Here is a 22,574-nt window from a genome sequence, read left to right on the forward strand (position 1 = left end):
CTGAAATAACTTAATAACAACCTTACAAGATACTATTGAAATATGAATTAGATACACTTAAATGAAATATTACTACAGTCTATAAATAACAAACATTGCTTGAATACTCACTAAGAATTATTCTTGAGCTCTGGTATTGAATCTTAAATATAAAGATTTCCCTCCCTTAACAGCTATTTGATGGGTAATTTTTACCTTAAAAGTGCCAAAATTCAGTGATTAGTTAGAGCAATCATTTAAAATTACTTCAGAGCTACAATACTAAGCCTTATTTGAGATGTGTTCTCTCTAGCCTGGGTTTTATAAAGATCTGCTTTTTTTTTTTTTTTTTTTTTTTTTTTTTTTAAATGTAACTCATCTGTTACAGGAAGCCTTTCTTGGTCTCCCTAGCTGCTAATGATTTTTCTTTTCCTCCTCTCCTCTCCTCTCCTGTCTTCCTGTCTTGTCCTGTCCTGTCTTTTTCTTTCCTCATCTATCTAATCTTTTTTTTTTCTGTTGTTTATATGTTGTCCTTCACATTAGACTACCATTAAGGACTTTTTTTTGGCCTTTCTCTGTTTCCCCAGTACTTAACCAAAGCAAGAGCTTCATGATTGTTAATTGATTGACATTGTATGTATGTATAAGGAAAATGGAGAAAAAGAAGGATCAGAAGTGGGACACAGAGATAGGAGCAGAAATAGAGTTGAGCCTACACATGCTCCATTTTTACACAAATTAAAACATATTGAACCTAACACTATATAAAACCTGGATTTACCAGACAGGTGAAGAGTTGTCAGGGATTTTGATTTCATTCCCTTGCCCCCTGCCCTAATCCTTTTCTACTTGGACCTTTTCTCTGCCTCTCTTCTCATACTGAGCACAGCCCACACAAAGAGCTGAGAGGCTGAATCACATGGCATGCAATCAGGCAGGAAGCCTTTGCATCGTGACAGCACTGTTTGTCTCAGCTTCCTCCACATTCTGTGGTCCGTGGGCAAGAGGAAGAATCATGAGGGGAAAATCAGGAGTCTGTAACTTAAATTTAAATTTCTTACCTAAATATCTGATTATTAGCAGCACTTTTTCTTCAAAACCACTGGCCTGGGCCCAGAAACATAGGATCACTTGTAAAAATAATATGCAAACAAGGTTTGGGTTGCTGGATTGATCCTGAGTAATCCAATTAGCCCGGTGCTTTAAACTTTTTCTACTTGTAACCCTTTTTCCCACCAAGAAATTTTTTCATGACTCTGGGTATATAGATATATAAATTAGGTGTACAAATAAAAATTTTACTGATAATAAATCATAAAGAAAATTATTAATAACATTATTTAATTCAATATTTAATATATTTGGTATACATATAATTTTACTATTTATTAAAGATACAAGAAAATTTGCATACTGTTAGTATGGACATGTTTGTTTATTTGTACATAAAGAAATAAATCTTGGCAGAATATTTAATATCTTTTACTGTTGCTAAATATTTTATGACCCCCATATTCGGTTTTGGGATCCCATATAAGTATTGACTCATAGTTTAAGAAGCTTTGAATTAGCCCACCCAGAAGAAAAAACAAACAAATGTTAAACTGCTAAATATCATTGTACTGGACCTGTGTGGTGTTTTGGGAGAATTCTGGGTTTGAGAGTTTTGATGGGTTGGAGCAATTTATCACTGAAATTGAAAGGAAAAAACTGCTAACAGATGGCCAAGAGCATTGATGTATAGGAAGGACAGAACAGGTAGTATAAATTTCTCTTTCAAAGTCTTTTCTTGAAAAACAACATATATTACTCTAATACTGAATAGTGTATAAACTTTTTTGACTGCTCTCAGTTTTGAATATGATGAAGATGGTAGGAGACCTTTCAGTCCATAAGACCAATTAATTCAGGAAATTTATCAAAAAGCTCTATTAAATTTAAAATAGATCACAAAATTCACATTCATTCATATTTGATCAATTTGATATTTAAAATGATTTAGAGAGTCCATAATGACTTTATATTGACTGAATAAACATATTTTTATAGGTACAAATTAATAATGTGAACAGTAGAGAGAAGAACAGGACAGAACAGAGTAAAGCAAAAATACATTAAAGGTGGAAGGGACCTTCCATCTCCAGTGCTATAATCACTTCATCTTATAAAAGAGGATACTGAGACCAGACAAGTAAAATAGTTTATCTGAAGTAATGGAGCAAAATGTTTAGAATAAATTGTTTTCAAGACCTTGCCAAACCTCACATCCATTTATTATACACAAATACATATGTAATCTGTTTCTAATCAAGACTTGAGGGAGAAGGGGATGTTAAATACTGCTAAGTAATAGCAACTAAATAGTGTAGTGGGTAGAGTGTTGGCCTGGAGAACAGAAGAGGCATTTTTTCTGAATTCAAATCTGGTTTTGGACACTTACAAACTGTGTGACCCTGGGCAAGTCATGTAATACTGGTTGCCTAAGTTTCCTCAGCTGTAAAATGAGGTAGGGAAGGAAATGGCAAACCTTATCTAGTATCTTTGTTAAAAAAAAAACTCAACCCTCCCTAAACTTCCCCAAAGAGTCAGACATAAATGAAAAATGACTGAAAAAATATATTGGAATGAGTCAAAACTCCTGATTGGAAAAGAATCACATTAGTGGGCTTAGTGAGTTGTTTCCAGAGCATTTTTTCTGAGAGACACATGGAGAGTGAAGCTATAAACATGCTAATTATTCAACATTCTTATTTATCCATCAAGGTTCCCTGAAGTCACTTACTAAGGAACATAAGTTTGGCTTGAGTTTGGTTTTAAATTAAAATTCAAAACATTAAGGCCTCCCACATGCAAGGGACTCTAATATACGAAAGATGTAAAGATAAAAAGAAAAACAACCATTAAAACCCATTAACCATTTAAAAAGTTAGTCATCAAGGAACTTACATCATACTGGAAAGGGAAGATAGAAATAAGGTAATTTTAAAAGAGAGAGAGTGTGTATGTATTTACTTTCAATTTTAGAAAAGATGATAAAAAAGGCACTTTTTATTTTTTAAATAGCTTTTTATTTCCCCAAATACCGTGCAAAGGTAGCTTTCAACTAAAAGTTAGGTAAACAACATATATGATGAATGCAGAGAAGCAGAAAAAGACTTGCATGAATTGAAACAAGAGAGATAAATAGACTCAAGAACACAATGCACACAATGACTTCAACAATGTAAATAAGCAATTACAAAATACTCAAAATCCTGTGATTCCTAGATAAAAGTAGTAGGGAAGTTGGAATACTTCTTGTTCCCCATTACCCCTTCTAGGCTCTTTCTCTACCATCATACCTCAGCATTCTCTCCTGGAATTCTCTCACTTGTGATCTCTGCCTCTTGGCTTGCTTCAAGTCTGAGTTAAAATACTATTTCTACAAGAAGCCTTTCTTGAATCTTCTAAATGTGAATACTCTGTTGATTATCCCCAACTTATTCTGTACATATGTTGTTTGTATATATTATTTACATGTATCCTGTTCCTTGAAACCAGGAACCTTTTTTGGATTCTCAGTACTTGAACACAGTTAACAAATCCTTGTTTAATAGACTTGAAAATAATTGTTGAGAATTTTTTGGAAGAGACTTGAGAGGACCCCTCTTCTTCCTTGCCATCTAACCTTATCTCCTCCTCTTCCTTGTCCTTTTTCCCTTCTTTATTCACCTTTGACCCACAGATATAGAACATTACATATATTGATAAGAGATTTTTTTTTTGTATATGTTGATTAGTTTTGCTGACTTTCTGTAATGGGTGAAGGCTATAGCCTCATGTGCTTGGGACCTCAGTGCATCAACTCGAGCTTCAGCCCATTACAACTTTCTGCTCTTTTCCTTGTGGAAAAGGGAGAACAGATGCTGGGGAAAATTTAGATGGTATAAAAACTGGGGATTTCAATGAAAATTTATCTTAAATATATATATATATATATATATATATATATATATATATATATTAGCTTTTATATACACATATATGGATAACAATAGCTTGTACTTTATAGAGGAATTGTGAAAATAAAATGAGATAATATATGTAAAATATATAAACTTCAAGCAATTATTATAGTTTCCTCAATTTGTCCAAGATAGATTTTTTCCTTGACTACTCCTTGAGAAAATTTATAATACAAGTATTTATCTATCTGTCTGTCAATATTTTTAATCTGAATTTCTTTGCTTAATTTCCCTTTTAATACCTATTTCATTGGTAGTAAGAACAATGATAAAAAAATCCATTTTGTTTTGACAGGTATAATTTTTCAGTGTCCCTTTTTCATATGTGCCCAAATGTGTTGAAAAAGTCCATGGTGATGTGGACTGTTACAGACCCAGGTCCAACAATACTTTACTAGAGGTTGCGAGTGATCTATTGTAGCTCAAGTACTGGAAGTCCACATATTTACCCATAGAATATAAGAAACCTCACTGAACATAGAAAGGCTTATTAATTTTCACTGCCTGAAATAATGCTGAAATGTCATAGTCCTTTCAAACATCTAAGGAGGATTTCCAAGCTGAGGGTTTTCCATTTAATGGGCCTGGTGTGCTGAATAAAGTGCGGGCATTTTTTCCCCAGAAGGAGGCAGTCAAGCTCCATGTGGCTCTTGGAATATTCAGGGACTTCCAGACTGAAAGATTTAGGATTAGAAAATAAAATTACAACCACTTTGTTTTAAAGCTTTTGGGATAGTTTGTTTCGAAATTTTCAAGGTACGCCTCTCCCCCAGTCCTCTTTTCCTTGTGTTTTTGACTAGCAATTCCCTCTGAATTTTTATATTTTTTTCCAAGTCCTGTATGAGAAAAAAAAAATTGTTCCAACATTTTTCTAACTTGTAACTAGAAATAGAACAAAACACTACAAGCAGGGCTTAATTTATTTTTCTTTTTTGCCCCAATTACCAGAGTTTCTTATTATTTTCAACAATACTTTCCTTTCCTTGCATTCTATCATAATTCTATTCAACAACATAAGAACATATCTCTGTATACTTTGACATTGATTTAAAAAATACATAGATATACATATGTGCATCTTCGTACATATACACACACATATGTACATGCATTTCTGTGTGTACTTGTGTGCATTTGTGTGTGTATGTCTGTGTGTACATAGCTCAGAAGTATTCTGAATTTTCAGTGTATACTTTGTCATGTCACTAGCCTCATCAACTCCTTTTTCCAAGTATTGTAACTTTGGAAAGCATCATTTTTATCCCAATTCTGCAGATTCTGACATCTCAGTTCAATTTAATAAACATTTATTAAGCACCACCATATCCCAGGTACTGTTAATTAAATGATAGGAAGGTTCAAAGAACAAAACATATATCTGAGGTTTTGTCATGTGCCTAGCAATGAAAGGACACTTCTTTGTCTAAATTGTCAACCTTAAGAAATATGATAATATCTTACGTTTTGTACTTTTAAATCCATTATTTCACTTGATCCACTAAAACCCCTTGTGAAATAAATGAAACATAATTTTTTTAAAACTGTCATTTGATAAGTAAAGAAGTTGAGATACTGAGATTTCAAGTGGCTTTCTCAAGCAAGGAGAGGTTTTATATTTTTCCTGTATAGTTGAATGTGGAATATATATTTTCTGAAGTGGAAACCAATTGGAAAATTAATTATTAACTGAATCTAATTAAATTCATACATATAACACTAAGTATAATTCCTCTTAAGCTGAAAATTAGGACCTCACTGTCTGCAATAGGTTCTCAGCAAGAGGATTGATCAGCGGCAGCTGTGGTGGTTTGATAGAAAAGGTAAACAATCTCAACTATACCCAGAATGAAAAAAGAGTAGATTTCAAAAAAGAAAACCTAGCTGGTTCTTTGATCATGATTATGGAAAATAATCAGCTTGGCTTTAAATGACCTTATTTATTTACTGATTAAGAAGGCATAGTAGGGACTAAATGCTTTTTTCTCTGATACTCATGACCTTTCATACCTCTCCAAAACAGAAATTATATAGTAAAGTTATAGCACTTTCAACAGTCTCCATAGTCTATAGCATCAAGTACTGAAAATAAGATTTTAAAAATCTCATGAATTAATGCTTACCTTATGGTCACTCAATATTCCTTACCTCACCACCCACCATGTTGCTGGCAGCAAAGCTAAACTAATATACCAGACCTTGCAACAAAATATAATCTTGCACCCTGATTCCCCTCCCTCTTTCCAGTGTCATAGAGATATGAGCTCCAAATTGCAGAAATTTTCTAAGGCCTCAATAGCCAGAATTGTGATATTTTTCAGTGCTTTGAAAGATCTCTGGAGGAGAAGAACAGAGAGAAAGATGTAGAACACATGTTTGGGCTTGAAGTAGAGTTCAACCTCCCTGGCTAACTCCCCTTTCCCAGAGCTTCAGAGACCCAAACTCCAAATGACAGAAATTATTTTAGTTTTCACTTTGAGATCTAATCCTTAGGGAAATCATCATCAGAGGAGAGGGAGTTAGAAAGTGAGTAAAAAAACCAAACCAAAACAAACAAAAAAAAAAGAAACTAACAAAAAAAAACAAAGACTGAAATTACCAAAGATAGGAATTATCAAATTACCAAAGAAGGAAGAAAACTCAAAGATTTTGGCCATAAGCAGGTAAGTCAAAAAGGAAAATATTAGTAGCAGAAGGAAATATGCCTTCCAGATCTAGTAAAAGATTTCAGACATGCATGAATAAAGGAACATGACTAAGCACTTAAAGAGACAGAAGACTAGAATTTGAGGGAGAATGTGAACCACAACACTGTTTCTAAATAATTTTGAAAAGGAAATAAGAATTGTGAGAGCATAATTTATGGCCTTCACAGAGAAATAAATGGTAGAATGGAAAAACTTGGCTCTGTAATGTCAACTTTTACTATGGAAACAAAAGGGAGGTCAATTGGATGGAAATGTAGATACAAAGAAAAAAGGTTAATCTAGAAATAGAGAAGAGCAATATCATATTCTCTATTCAAGTAAAACATACTGATCTTAAAGACAGGTTGCAATGAAACAACCCAAGGATCATGAGTCTCCCAGAAGAATATGACAAGTCATTAAATCTGAATGCAAGAAATAATACAAGAAAACTTTCCAGAACTTTTGGATACAGGAAATGAAATACCAATAGAAAGAATGAAGAGATTACCTTCAGAAAAAAACAACAAATAAACCCCAAATTCAAGGCAGCAGATTCTAAGACATATAGATTAAATTGAGCAATTTAATTTAAAAATAACAAATTCTGCAAGTGACCAAGAAAAGTCCTTCAAAGACAAATGAAAGGAAATGCAGAGAACAATAGATTATCGTGCATATACTAGAAAAATCAGGAGGGAATGTAATATTATGTCCTAAATAATAATGGAGCACCAGAAGCAGTATGACCTATCCTGCAAATCTAGGCTGTCTCACAAATCAGGAGTGCTGTCCTTTGATTTGGCACAAAATGTTCAAAGAATCATGAAAAGGTACTCACTGGATGAACTGACATATTCAGTGATTCATGGAGTAATATTGAGCCTTGACCAAGATGAGTAGAGAAAAGGGACCATGTTGGCATGTTATCAGAATAACACTATTTATTAAGTTTTCCTGTGTAGGGATACCTGTTCCTCCAGGTACAACAAGCTTATGTTCTTAGACTTTTTGATTGCTTTCTGCCATCCTATAAACAATCTAGGAGTATTTGCTATTCATTTTAGCCCCCTTCATATCCTCCAAATAAATTCAATTCAATTCAATAATTATTTATAAGGTACTAATTTTTTTTTGCCAAACATTGTGCTAGTTATGGAAATGGAAATTTGCACATTCCTTGTCCTCAAGAAAATTACAGTCTAGTTGGTATTGTGTGTGTTTTTTAATCATCTAAGAAATCTGATTAAAATGATACAATTAATTTCCCACTTTTATGCCTGGTAATTTTGAATATAACCCTCTCACACCAGTCTTAAAAACCAAAAGTGGCCTTGCGCTAAGACATAAAGACATCTAATGTAGACTCCAATTTTCTGATAAACATGTAACTTACCTTTTCCAGGACTCTCTAAATTTTGATGCCATGAAATAAAACTCCAATTGCCCTTCCCCAGTTATATCTCTGTTTATTTTTTATGATTTCATTTTTGTATCTGGGTCTCATAAATGGATGAAGTATTTATTATGCACTTCTTGTGTGCAAAACACTATGCTGAATGTTGAAAGTACAAATAGAAAAGTAAATCAGTTCTAGTTCTTAAGGAATGCACATTCTAATGGAGGAGATAGTTCTATATGGAAGGATTCAGCTCCAAATTAGATGGGAAATTTCCATAAATCAAAACAGATCTTTTAATGTTGTTTCCAAAGATAAGTGATATTAATTAGTTTTTGATCTCAAATCATCTGAGAATACTAAGGATTTGATGGCAAGAACTTTGTTTTCTGGGTCTTTATTATCTGTGGCTATATCACCTATAAGAACAGTTGTGAATCATTTTTACTCGTGTCCAACTCTTTGTGACCCCATTTGGGGTTTTCTTGGCAAAGATACTGGACTGGTTTGCCATTTCATTTTCCAACTCATTTTACAGATGAGGAAACTGAGGCAAACAGTGTTAAAGGATTTGCCCAGAATCCCATAGCTAGTAAGTGTCTGAGGCCAGATTTGAACTCAGGAAGTTGAGTCTTCCTGCCTGTAGATTCTACATTCTATGCACTATGGTGCCACATAGCTGCCCAATAGTAACAATTACCAGGTTTCTCCATAGTGTAGCTTCCCAGGATAATTCCTGCAAACATGGAGCTGGAAACATTGTTATTTCTAAGGTTCTCAGGTTCAGGATCTTGGACTGTCTCCACCAGGAAGGAATGTGGTGATCTAGGTGGTGATGGGTGGTACATGCTGCCTTCTGTCTCTCCCTCAGGGTACCTAGCTTCTGCAAATACATCCCTCATGAGTGAGAGTTGGTTGGCAGTTGATGGATATGGCTGACTCTTCCACAGTAGTTGTTTCTCTGGATAATAACTGTGAAGAATGGGATGTGAAGGAAGCATTGGTGTTCTGGGATTGGGCTAGAGGGATCCTGTGTAGCCCCTCCCAAGGCTCTTGTACTTTTTTTTAACCTCATTCTGTTTAGTCAAATCTAATTCTTTCTGTGGGGTTTTCTTGGTAAACATCTATTCATTGGTCAGCAGCAGCTGCTGGCAGTCATAACTAAGGTCAACTCCTTCTCCCCTCATTAATGCCTATGGAAGTGTGTGGGGGTTGGTTTTCTATGGTCTGGGAGACAATGCTATTCACAAGAGTCTCCAATTCAGGATCCTGTTCCATCTCCTTTGGGGCAGAGGGGAGATGGTATTCAATATAGTGGTGAATTATTTTTGACTTGCCTGACACATGGTACCCCCTTCCTCCCTCTTGGAATCTGGCTCTTTCATATGGACTGACTTGCCTGCTATCTCCTTCCTAAGTTGTAAGCTTCATATTAAGAGGTTAATAAATAGTAATTGAATGAATGAATGAAGCTCAAATAGAGATAATGTTTGTGAAAACACTTCTGTTTTCATAGAAGTTATGTTAGAACTTAATGCACAGGAGTATTGGGTACAGTGCCATGAATTCTGGGTGCTCAATATTTGATGAGGAGTCAGAGGATTCACTTCCATAATCTCAGTTATAATATTTCCAAGACCGCTCTTTGTCTTATTTCAGACAAGTGTATAAACAAAAGATTGGGTTTTGTGAATTTTATTCTAGCATAATTACTTTGAACTTCCACATAGTGGGGATGGAGCTAAAAAGAGAAGCTGTGTTTTCTCTCTGTAAAAATTAAAGAGGAGCTAGAACTTTGGAAAGCCAAAGTGTCTGATTGATTGATTGGAAGTAAGTTTTGAAGAAGAGATAGGCCTTACATCTGTTCTCATATGACATCAGGAACAAGGTAGATTACCTAATAAGTAAGAATTAAAGAGTTTGGTCCTCTATAGAGAAAGTTTAATTCTATTCTAACCAGAATAACCCTAAATTCAGGTAACTGTAGAAAGCTGGGTTATCAAAGGTTATGAGGAGTAGATGATTCTCAATGTAATCAGAAGTTCTTAAGTCATTCAGGGTCTAAGAACTGTCAAATAAGGCATTAGGGCTCAGGAGTCATGATTCTGGAATCAAAAGATCTGTGTTCAAATTTTATACTTTGATACTTATAGGCTGTCATTTTGAGCGAGTCACTTAATTAACCTGGATCTTGGATTTCTCATCTGAAAAATGAAGGAAGCCTCTTAGGTCTCTTTCAGCTATGCTCTATGATATCCGTGGACCAAAGTTTGCCTTTCTGTAAAAAAAAAAGATGTTTGGGCTAGATGGCCTTTAAAGTCTCTCCCTGAACATAATATAGACATTGTAAAAGTCTTAGTGTGATTTTATTTTTTTTTTAAATTTAATAGTATTTTATTTTCCTAAATATATGCAAAGATAGTTTTCAACTAGGTGAACATTGAAAACTATCTTTGCAAAACCTTATGTTCCATTTTTTTTCTTTCTCCTCCCTCCAAGACAGCAAGCAATTTGACATAGATTGAACGTGTGCAATTCTTCTAAACATATTTTAATATTCATCATGCTGCACAAAAAAAAAAATCAGATCAAAGGGGGAAAACATGATAAAAAAATAAGCAAGCAACAAAAAACAATGACAGTTGAAAATACTATGCTTTGATCCACATTCAATCTTCATAGTTCTCTCTGGATGCATCCCAATTCTATTGGAAATTACTTGAATCACCACATTTTTAAAAAGAGCCAAGTCTATACCAGTTGATCATTACATAATCTTGTTTTCTTTGTGTACAATATTCTCTTGATTCTGTTCTTAGTGTGATTTTAATAGCTTAAAACCGCATTATGACTTTTGGGATACCATGTATGCACTATTTGCCTTATTTTCTTACTGCAATAACTTAGGCGTCTTTTTTGTTGTCCTAATAAGTCATTCTCAGACTTATCCCCAAACCTACTGAGATAGCCCAATAGGAAAGGACTGAACAAAATCATACTACTCAGCATTTTCTCATATTAATTGGACTTAAATGGTTCCACCCTGGAAATGTGTTCTCTTTAACTATGTATACAAAACACTTTTTATTATATGAGAAAAATGCCTGAGTAAAAGGCTTGGACTGTGAAAAGCAGCCAAGAATTTCTGGTAAAAGTGAAAACTTTGTTACAGATGTTCAAATATACTTCTACAATGACTTAGTGGTGATTAAATGCCATGGGGAGCCATGATGTGAGATGGATGTGGGACTGGGAAAGAGCTGAGGAATCTGGCCTGAATCACAACACATTAGTGCTGATTAGGTGATCCAATCCTCTTATTTCACTCATGAGGAAATGACCAGACCAACTGTTGGCCAGGATACCTCTATACTCACATTCCTCCAAGCAACTGAGAAAGTAGGAGTATAACTAAGTTTCAAAAAATGAACTCCTTTCAAACACCGTTAGACAGATAATATGTATTCCAGAATTCTCTTCTTCTTCACTGCTATTTTCTAGTTCCCCTGGCTTCTTTTAAGTCTCAGCTAAAATTTCATCTAATTGTTTACATGTTGTCTTCCTCTATGAGACTATGAGTTCCTTGAAGGAAGGCACTAATTTTTTATATACTTTTTTTGGTATGACTCTATAGTACAGTATCTAGTACATAATAGACACTTACTAAATGTTTGATTTGATTTGTGTATGTTGGGTGACATAGTTACTTAACCTTTCTCAGCTTCAGTTTTCTTACCTATAAAATGGAAATAATAATAGCACCTGCCTCACTGGGTTGTTGTGAGGCTCAAATGAGATAATATATGTAAAGCCAAACTTTATCAGCCTTAAAGATTGTATAAATGCTATGTGACATAATACTGTTGTGTTGTTGCTGAATCTAAAATTGAGTAATAAAACTGATTCTAGGGGGAATTAGATGGCAGAGTGCTGATCCTGGAGTCAGGAGAACTTGAGTTGAAATCCTGCCTCAGAAACTTAAAACACTTCCTAGCATGTGACCCTGGGCAAGTCACTTAACCCCAATTGCCTCGAAGGAAAAACAAAAACAAAAAAACAAAGAAAGAGAAGAAAAAAGGAAAAAAAAAAACCAAAAACCTGATTCTATCCAGATGAATTCAGGTTCATTATTTTTCTACTCCTCTCCATCTCCCTGATGTTCCAGGCTCTTTTGATCTGTTAGAAAAACCTGAAGGTGGCAATGAGCAATGAGCAAAACTAAATCTCTCCTGTGGACTTCAGTAACCTCAAATAAACTTGAACCACACAGAATGAAGTCACTCCCTGAAAGATTTACTTCCTCAAGCCGAGTGGGCTTTTAAGCACGAATTGGCAAAAAAAATAAAATGATTGCATTGACTTCTTTCTGTTCAGGGTCAAATCTGAAGCAGGAGTCATCTAAGAGAAGGAGCCAGGGGAGAGACCTCTTTTCTATCAGAGGTAGTCTTTCAATTAACTGAAGAACAATAAGGCCTGTTGCTCTGATCAGCACAATCAGTCAGAAAGCACAACTTCTTTCATGCCTAGTTTTCTTAGTAGAAAGAGAATAGACTGCTTCTTCCTCTGCTTACAAATCGAAATGTTTTTCAAATTAATTCAATTAGCTAGATATTTATTATGAATTTGCTATGTTCAAGTCATTATGCTGAGTTTTGCATGACCATTACTAGTAAGTTTTATTTGCAGAAGATCAAATCATTAGAAATAATTATGTACCTAGGTGATCTTGGGCAAGTCTTCCTTGACCTTCAGTCTGCAATATAAAGAATATAGACTATACAACCTCTTAGATATCATCTAGCTCTAGGTATATTATGATTCCTCCTCAAAAATACCATTTTCCTACACATACTAACCAATTAAGGTACCAGGACAGAAATTTACTCTGTCTCTAATTTTATTTACTTTTGTCTCTACTTTGTTTAAAACCCAATTCCCTGGAAGTCCCAGAGCATCATAGAATATTGAGTAAGAATTTAATATGAATTCAATATGAACTTGTCCAGATTTTCTAGAGGTTCATATTCATTTTTTGTTCACTGTTAGTTTGTGAGGCCAAGAGAGCTTTTCTTATATTAGTGTCATAAATTTAAAATCTGAACCCAAAGTAAAATTTTTTTCATAGGGATCCCTTATTCCGAATTGTGTTGATAAATGTTTAAAAGTATTCTCTCTGGAAAAAAAAAATTCCTTAATTATGTTATCAAAATTTTCTCCATCACTTTCTTAAGTCTATACCCCTCCCACATTAATATTATTGTGTTAGTAAATTGGGCTATGTTTTGATTCATTTCTTACCTGGCCTTTAGTCATGAAATAGGTGTTGCCTCAGACAAACTGAGACCTGGGAAACACTTAATTTAGAAAGGTCAACATTACCTACTACATCCCAGGCCATCACTTGGTTATCTTGACTTTTGTCTTGCCACTGGACTTCATGGCTCTTGGTGAGATAGTGAAGCTGATGAATTTGCACAGCTCTAACTCAACTAACAGATTTCTTCTAATTGTACAAGGGCAACTAGTGATAACATTTTAGTGATAAAACTTTAGTGATAACAATTTAGTGATAAAAGGGCAACAGTGATAACAGTTTTCTGTCAATTAAAGTGATTCACTGGGAAACATAACTTGTGAACTTCTGAATATAACTCAAGAACAAAGAAAAATGTCTAAGACAGTATAGAATAAAATTAATTATAAAAAGGATCAAAAATAAAATGCAAAATCAAAGTTTGATTTTTTCAGCTATAATCATATATTGATTGGGGTTAAGGATTAAAGTTTTCCACTTTTTTGTTTATGTTGATAATAAACTGTGTCAATGTGTAAATGCTGGATTGTTTATCCTAATGGAGGAGGGGATCTAAATAAATAGATAGATAGAGTCAGCAATTACATTTACCTTGTATTTTCACCTTTTATGTATATATGTGGGTGATTGTGTATGGAGATAGACTTGTGGGGCTCAATGTGATAGAGAAAGAAGAATAGTCAAGGACTATTTATCTTTTTGGATGGTTGTAAGGGTGGTGTTTTCTGAACCATGAGATTTCATATAAATATAAATTAAATTATTATTCTTACCACTGACCCCCATCAGTAACCTGGGGTCACCAATGGCTTAAAGAAGCACAGAATCAGAGGTTTGGGTCTTGCTTTTAAAAATAGATCAGTTTTTTTAAACTTCCTTTGCAACTGACATTACTTTTGAGGCTGGAACTCATTATGACCTGTTATTTATACTAAGTGGTAAGTGTCCTGAGGAGATTCCAAGAGTATTACTAGTCAACATAATGGGGAGTACAGATAGAAATATTGGCAATTTTTTCTCCCAGCAAGACACATACACCCACACCCACACACAGAAAGAGACTACACTCCTTAGACTGCTTAGTAGACCCTATTACAGAAGCCTCAAATAAATGAAGGTGTAAAGAAATGAAATATGAGTGCTAATTTAAAAGTTTTGAATGAAAAGAACTGAAAGACAAACACCTATATAGTAGTAAATATTTATATTTAGTCTTTTGGAGGAGTGTAGTAGATCAGTGTTTTTGATGCTGATGACTGAGGGATTAACCAAGGAATGAGAAAGTTAACATGCTTTGGTGGTTAGCAGAATGATTATGTTAAGATTCCAACCCTATAAAAATGGCCCCTATCAGTTGGAAGAAGCAGACTTGAGAAAGATTTCAGCTGTCATTTTCTTTCTATTTTTTCCTTTTATAAAACAAAATTTTGGGCAGCTAGGCAGATGCAGATAGAGCATCAACCCAGTAGGAGGACCTGAGTTCAAATCTGGTCTCAGACACTTAATACTTCCTAGCTTTGTGACTCTGGGCAAGTCACTTAATCTCAATTGCCTCAGCAAAAAAAAAAAAAACAAAAAAACAACAAAAAAAAACCATATATATATATATATATATATATATATATATATATGTGTGTGTGTGTGTGTGTGTGTGTGTGTGTATAATGAAAATTTTATTGATATACATTTATATACACTCTTTAAAGGCTTCATCTGGAAATATTTTGCCTTTAGTGTCCTCAGGGTTTGAGGTGTGTTCTTTCCTGTCTCCATAAAAGCTATGTGTGGTCAGAGCTCTTTTTGCTTTTTTGCTCATTTTTAGAGCTTGAGGTCTGCTTTTAGGTCAAAGGGGAGCTTGTCCCAAACTTCCTTTACAGGTGACAGCAGCTTCACACTGCCCTGGTGCCAGTGCTTCTGGTTTCCTTCCTGTACTGGGTGACATGGCCAAGTTCTTTCTTATGCAGGGCCTCACTACTTACCTTTTGTATTTGCATTGGAGGTCTCACAGCTAGTCTGTTGATCCATTGGCTTCTGAACCAGGACAGAGTAGCAAATGCTGCTATATTTTGGCCAAGAGGCTCCCATTAAATTCCCCCAGTATGCAGAAACCTCTCCAATCTGTGTCTCCCTGTGCTACACTGCACCTATGATGACCTATAAACCTTTCCCTTTCCCCTACTGCCAGATTGAGACAGACCTTTCCTCAAGTTTTTCCAAAATATCTTCTGCTGGAAATTTGTTATACTCTAAGTCAGTGGTTCTCAAACTTTTGTTCTCAGTATCTTTATACTATTAAAAATTATTGAGGATCTGTCCAAAGAGTTTTTGTTTATGTGGGTTATATTGATAGATATTTACCATATTAAAAATAAAAGCTAATTTTGAATTTGTAGACCCCCTGAAAAAGGTTCAGAGATCCCCCAAATTCTCTGGGGCACACTTTAAGAATCACTGCTCTAAATATTGTGAGTTTTGTTACTCTAGAACTCATTCAAAGGCTTGATCTGGTGTTGATCTGAGGGAAGCCAAGAAGAGCTCGGACAAAAAAAACCTGTCTATTCTCTGCCATCTTGGCTCTTTCCTCCCAGAATAATACTTTTAAATAAATAGAAAGAAATTGCAAATATCAGTAAGAAGTTAGATAAAATAAAGAGAAAGGATAATATAGATGAATATAAATAATATAGATGAAAATAAAAGGTTTCATTTCTATGTTCCTGGACCTTCTGAAATCTATTTTGGGACACTCCTTTTAAGAACCTCTAGACTAAATGACCTCTAAAGTCCTTTCCACTTCTAAATCCTATGATGCTATATTCCCTACACATGATAGTTATTAATAGTAGACACATTTCCCTGAGCTTGTTTGTTCAGAGCCCAGATCTTATTCTCCCTATATAATCTTCTCTCTGTTCCCCTCAGATGAATGTGATCACTTTCTCAAATTATCCTAGAGTGCTTTGTCTGGACTTTTCCTTTGCCCTCATTGCATCCCATTTTCTTTTTCTTTCTTTTTTTCTTTCTTTCTTTTTTTTTTTTTTGTTAAGGCAATTGGGGTTAAGTGTCACATAGCTAGGAAGTATTAAGTGTCTGAGACCAAATTTGAACTCAGGTCCTCCTGATTTCAGGGGCTGGTGCGCTATCCACTGCACCACCTAGCTGCCCCATGCATCCCATTTTCTAGCTGATCTCTTGCTTGTAACTATCTTAAATCCACTTTGTGGTTGTTCACTCATGTCTTACTTTTTGTGATCCCATTTAGATTTTTTTTTTTTTTTGGCAAGGACATTGATTTGCCAAAACTTGAGGAAACTGAAGTAAACAGGATAAAGTGACTTGCCCAGGGTTACACATTTAATAAGTGTCTGAGGCCAGATTTTAACTCAGGAAGATGAATCTTCTTGATTTTGGACCCAACCCTGTCTACTGTGCCAACAAGCTGCCCCTTAAAACCACTGTTAGTTACCTCCTTGTGGGCAGAAAGTGTGTTGTTCTGCAACTCTGTCTCCTCAGACACCAGTGTAGTTTCTTGCAGACACTGGATCTGGAATTCTTAACTTTGTGTGTGTGTGTGTATGATGGGCCCTATTAACAGTCCAGTGAAAGTTATGGACATGTTCTTAGAATGAATTTTTTTTAAAATAATAGCTTTTTATTTTCAAAACATATGCAAAGATAGTTTCCGACATTCACCCTTGCAAAATCTTGTTTTCCAAATTTTTCTCCCCCTCTTCCCCCACCTCCTCCCCTAGATAATGAGTAATCCAATTAGAATAATGTTTTTAAATGCATAGAATGAAACACATAAGATCATAAATGAAATTAATTATATTGAAATAGCTATTAAAATGTAAAAAAAAGAAATAGTTCACAGATTCCCAAGTTAAGAATCCTTGTAGGTGGTTAAGAGAAATCTGTTGATTAAGCTTGTAGGTGTTTTCTGTCTTAGGAAATAGCTTTTATCCAAACTTCTGTCATACTCCTATCCTTTGCTAATTTCCTAGAGCTTTTGAATATTTTGAGAATTGGCCAGTTTGCTTAGTTATATGGGCTGGTACAAATGTCCCGAAAGGAGCACCAGGGGGCATGTGGTACTTCCTTTCCATCAGCTTTTTTCAAACTTGCCTGTGTTTCTAGGTTTGTGATTTAATACCATGTGTGAAATTAATAATGTTAGTGTAGAGCTAGCTGAGTGTCTGGTCAAAGTGTGGAATGAAAGCAAGGGCATGGAGTGATCTACATTTCCTAAAATGATGCCTGGGGAACTGTGGCAGCAGTGAGTAACACATCTATAATTGGATTATGGCGAGGAATAAACATCACATGCTTTTCAGTCTGGACTAATGGAGAGATATTGACACAAGAAGAGATATTCATGCGTCCTCTTCTAGTCAGCAAAATTTATTTTTTCCTAAGTATGACTTAAACATCTAATCTCTTTATGTTTAAGGTTTTAGTGAATGGTTCAAGTGCCATTAGTAGAATACCTCAGATTCCCACATATGTCTTTACATGCCATCCCCAAACAGAATACACATGCATGCAAGGATTGACAGCTGTGACCCTAGCAGTAAAGCTGCCTTCCTAAAGGGCATATTAGGAAAGAGTATTCTGCTCAAATGCGCTTGGACTCAAACAACATGAACAACAAGTGTGGCTTACGGGATGGGACAATTTTAGCTCTCAAATTCATTCCAAGTTCTTCCCTTTTCAATATGACTGGCCAAATCTAGAGCTTTGAATCTGGGACTATAAGTCTTTAACACATGCATTATCTTTTTCAGGGTTGGCAGGGGGCAAATATTGAGCATCACCTTAGCATCTTGGGCATATGGGAGGAAAGAAGGAATAAGTTAGCTACTGCAAAGATATACAAATATCTCTTGGACACAAAAATCTCTGGAATATCTCTTGGAGCATTTGAATTGAGAATAAAGATTATTGCCTACCTTTCTTGACGCTGTAGCCCATTTGTTGAATTACAACTAACAGCTGTGACTCCTGGAATAAACTTCACAAAATGTGCAGAGATTGGAAGGAGTACTAAGAAAATATGAAAAGGATCTTACCTTAAGTAAAAGAAGGATGTGCCATTTATAGCTTCTTATTTTACCTAATTATTTTTATTAATTAGATGCCAAACTCAATTTTTTCAGAATCCTTAATATTTCATTCCCCTTCAGACAAAACCCTTGTTTTCCTACATTAGTTATGAGTATATTGTTGTCCTCCCTGAATATAATTATATTTAGTAGTCAACTGCTTGAAAATTGTTTCAGTTTTTTGGAACTATATTGGTATTTCTTGCTTCAATTAATCACAACATTAAGTCAGTTGTTCATACCACATTAAGGTTTACAACAAAACGGTTATCCCACTATAACTCAATGAGATAGGTAGTGCATCTTAATTTTTTAAATAAGGCAAATAGGGAATTACATTTATTCAACCATTAGTTATGGAAACAGATTTAAGTCTTGATCTGACTCTGAGATCATTTCTTTTTCAATTGTCACTTTCCCCAATCTCTCTTTAATTTTGCAGAGCAACATTTTCCTGTGTTAAATGGGAAAAAGAAGACCAGAGAGGAACAATAATAATACTTTAGGCAAGAGAAGGAATAATGTATATCTTCTTTTAACACAGTGATCCATGGATACAACTCTTTTCTTCTCTTCTTTTTTTTCCCCCCCACATATGGCATTGTACAGCTTAAGACTCCAATGGAAAACCCAACAATTTATAGATAGCATATGTATTTTAGAAGGGTCTATATAATATATAATGGCAGGATTGCTGCACCTGGAATGAGGAGAGACATGGATTCAAATCCCATCTCTGATGCTAATTTATTGTGTAATCTCAGGTTTTTTTATTGATAAAATGGATTATAGTACTTGTAGATATTATTTCACAAGGTTATTGTGAGACTTAAATGAGAAAATTTTTGTAAGACCCTACACAATCTTTACAAATGCTACATAAATATCAATTATTACTTTTATTATTATTATTATTTTTGGTATTAGAATTATGATTTCATTGATATAGAAAACTCCCAGTGAAGAAACTCATTCTAGCATTACAGATCAGAACTTGCTCTGCAATCCATAGTTTTAGAGAGCTGTCTCAGAAACTGAGAAATTAGGTGACTTATCCAGGGTAACATAGCCCATATGTGTCAGAATCAAGATTTGAATTCATATCCTCTAGGTTCCAACAGCTTCCTATCCACTATAACTGGCTGCCCCTCTTTATTGTTATTGTTGTTTAACAGTCACTCTTTATAACTGTGTGTTAATGTGCCTAGGGAACATAGATTATAGATAATATTCTTTTCATGAAGGATTTGCAGTGTTTCCCTTCTGTAGGAAAAATTGAACAGCTGGTTTTCTGGGGAGTATTTCCCTGTGCAGGGTTCTTCATTTGCAAACACAACTTAGAAAGAATTACTTCAGCAGATGCTCAGTAGAATAGTGAGTACTTCCTTGTCAAAAATGATTCTTGAGTCATATTTTCCAAAGAAAGAAACAGAGATGGAGAGAAGGAGGGAAGGAGAAGTGGAACAAAGGAGGGGAATAAAGAAAGGAGAGAGAGAAAGATAGAGAGACAGAGAGAGGGAGGAAAAACAGAGAGGAATAGAGAGAAAAAGAAGAAGAAAAGGGGGAAAGGAAGGAGGAAGGGCAAGAGAGACAGAGACAGATAACTAAAGATACAGAGAGAGAAAGGAAAAAAGGGAGGAGGAGGGAGAAATAAAAGGGGAAAAAGAGAGGGGGATGAAAGAAAGAAAAAGAAAGAGAGAGACAGAGAGAGGGAGAAGAAGAGAGAGAGAAGAGAGAGAGGAGAGAGAGAGAGGAGAAAGGGAGGGAGGAAGGGAGAGGGATGTTTGCTATATGGCAAGTATGGTGATCTTAGCAATAAATTTTGTTGCACACACACTGACTACACAATATCACTAGGACACAAGCTAGGATGTAGTCACTGAGGTGATGGCATATCTAGTGTTGCATATTTTATTGGTGAGTTAATTTTGATGGTGTTCTTGACAAATTCAAATAGAAATGTCTGTCTGGGTTAGGCTTTAAAGAGTAGGGACTCCTTGAACGATTTATTTTCCAGCTCCTTCCTAGTGTTGTTGCAATACAGTATATTCATTCCTAGCTAGACTGAGTGATGAGATAGTAAAAGATCTTTTTTTTAGAAATTTTAGGAATAATGAAGACAACATAAGGCATAATAATTATATTATACATGGAGGCACACTTGTATGTACAACATGACTTGCTTGGGGTGAAAATAAATATTTCTGGCAAAAATGAAGGCTACGGAAATATGAGTACTGGAGCCAATTAGTTACATGTGCAGGCTTTCCCCAGGAGGGTTGATATTGAAAGTGTTTGTTTCTAATTGTACAATTATCAATACTTGCAAGATTTTCTTCCTGGAGATTTTCTGCCATTGTGTTTAGCATAATGCCTGACACAAAGTAGATTCTTATTGATGATTGACCAACAAATTCAATTGGGAGGAGATGTGGTGGGGCATATTGAAACATTTATTTAACACTCACTCTGTATGAGAAACCATACTAGGAGCAAAAATAAATATATTCTCTGCTCTCAAGCAGCCTATACTCTCATGATAGCAGCCTCATGATAGAGGCCATGTCACCCATAATTTATTCTTGTTTATACCTGTGATTTCATCATTATCGAAAGCTTCTGGGGGAAAAGCCCAATGTAGACAGGCAACTTCTATTATATACATATATACATACATATGGGTATACATACACTCATGTGCATGTTTGTATAGTCTCTAAGAGTTGAGATGCTAAGTGAATTGTTCAGCATCACATAGTTAGTGTCAGAGGCAGTAATTGGACTGAGTTCTCTCTGCCTCAGTGGCCCGATGTCTATCCATTACCCCAAGGGGGACTCTCATTTATGTAATATTTTACACATAGAATATCATTTTATTCTCATGTTTCTCTATGAGATAGGTAGTCCAAGGAAAATTCTCCTTATAGGTTTGTAGGATCATAGGATTTTAGACATGAAAGACACCTCAAAGTTTCTCTAATTCAGTGATTTTTAACCCAGAGTTTGTGAATTGTAGAAAAAATTGATAACTATATTCAAATACAATTGGATTCCTTTGTGATTGTATATCTTCTCTGTTATGTATTTTAAAACATTATTCTATCAAGTCTATAGGCTTTGTCTGCCAAAAGGGTCCATGATGCCAAAATGGTTGACACCTCTTGGTCTTGTTCCAGTGTTTCATTTTATGAAAAAACTGATATTAAAAGGAACATGTATCTATCATGAGCGCAAGAAACAGAGCTGGCATATGGCAGAACCAGGACCTAAACTCTTATCTCCAAACCCAGGGGTATTGCTACTATATTACAAGCAGTAGATAGAGTCTTGGACTTTTTTACTTTTAGTGAGCTTTTAGTGATTCATATCTTGCCCAAGGTCAATTGGGTCCAGCTATGGAGGGAGCTTTTCTGTTCATGCATAAACCTCCATCTTGAACAACAGGAACCTGTTCATTCCAGAATCATAAATTGGGACCTTAATGGTCTCTCTCATTTTCACTCACCTTTACCCAGCAACGATTAAAAAGTAAGAAGATATTGAGCATATTATATAACCTTCTTACTGCAATCTGAAGAATGAAATCAAGATGAACTTTTTGCAAAGTATGACAGTCTTTTAAAAATAATTTAATGTTATTTTTCTCAATTACATGTAAGATCAATTTTAATTCTTTTTGCAAATATTGAGTTCCAAATTCTCTCCCTCCCTCCCTTCCTTTCATTGAGAAGACAAGCAATTTGACATAGGTTATACATGTGTAGTCATGCAAAACACTTTTCATATAAATTATGCTGTGAAAGAAAACACAGACAAAAACCCTCCAAAGAATAATAAAGTAAACAAAAGTATCTTTGATCTGCATTTAGGCTTTACAAGTTTTTTTTTTCCTTAGAGATGGACAGTATCTTTCAGCATGAGAACCTTTAGAATATAGATGCTCTGAAGCATCCCTCTTGGATTGTGGGTGAAGGGAGGACACCAAAGGAGGTCATCCTACTCATCAGCAGTCATCAAGCTGCAAAAGGACCCTTTATGATATTTTGATATGGATTCCTAAGAAGCAGCAATGGCAAAGTGAATAGAAAACTG

General features: G+C 35.0%; 1 protein-coding gene across 1 annotated transcript in view; it reads left to right on the forward strand.

Annotated features, from left to right (window-relative positions):
* Nucleotides 1-22,574, forward strand: part of SMPX (small muscle protein X-linked) — a 79,601-nt gene that overhangs the window by 55,861 nt on the left and 1,166 nt on the right. The gene's annotated exons all lie outside the window — the stretch shown is intronic.

This window comes from Sarcophilus harrisii, chromosome 3 (genome assembly GCF_902635505.1).
Source record: "Sarcophilus harrisii chromosome 3, mSarHar1.11, whole genome shotgun sequence".
Classification (NCBI taxonomy): domain Eukaryota; kingdom Metazoa; phylum Chordata; class Mammalia; order Dasyuromorphia; family Dasyuridae; genus Sarcophilus; species Sarcophilus harrisii.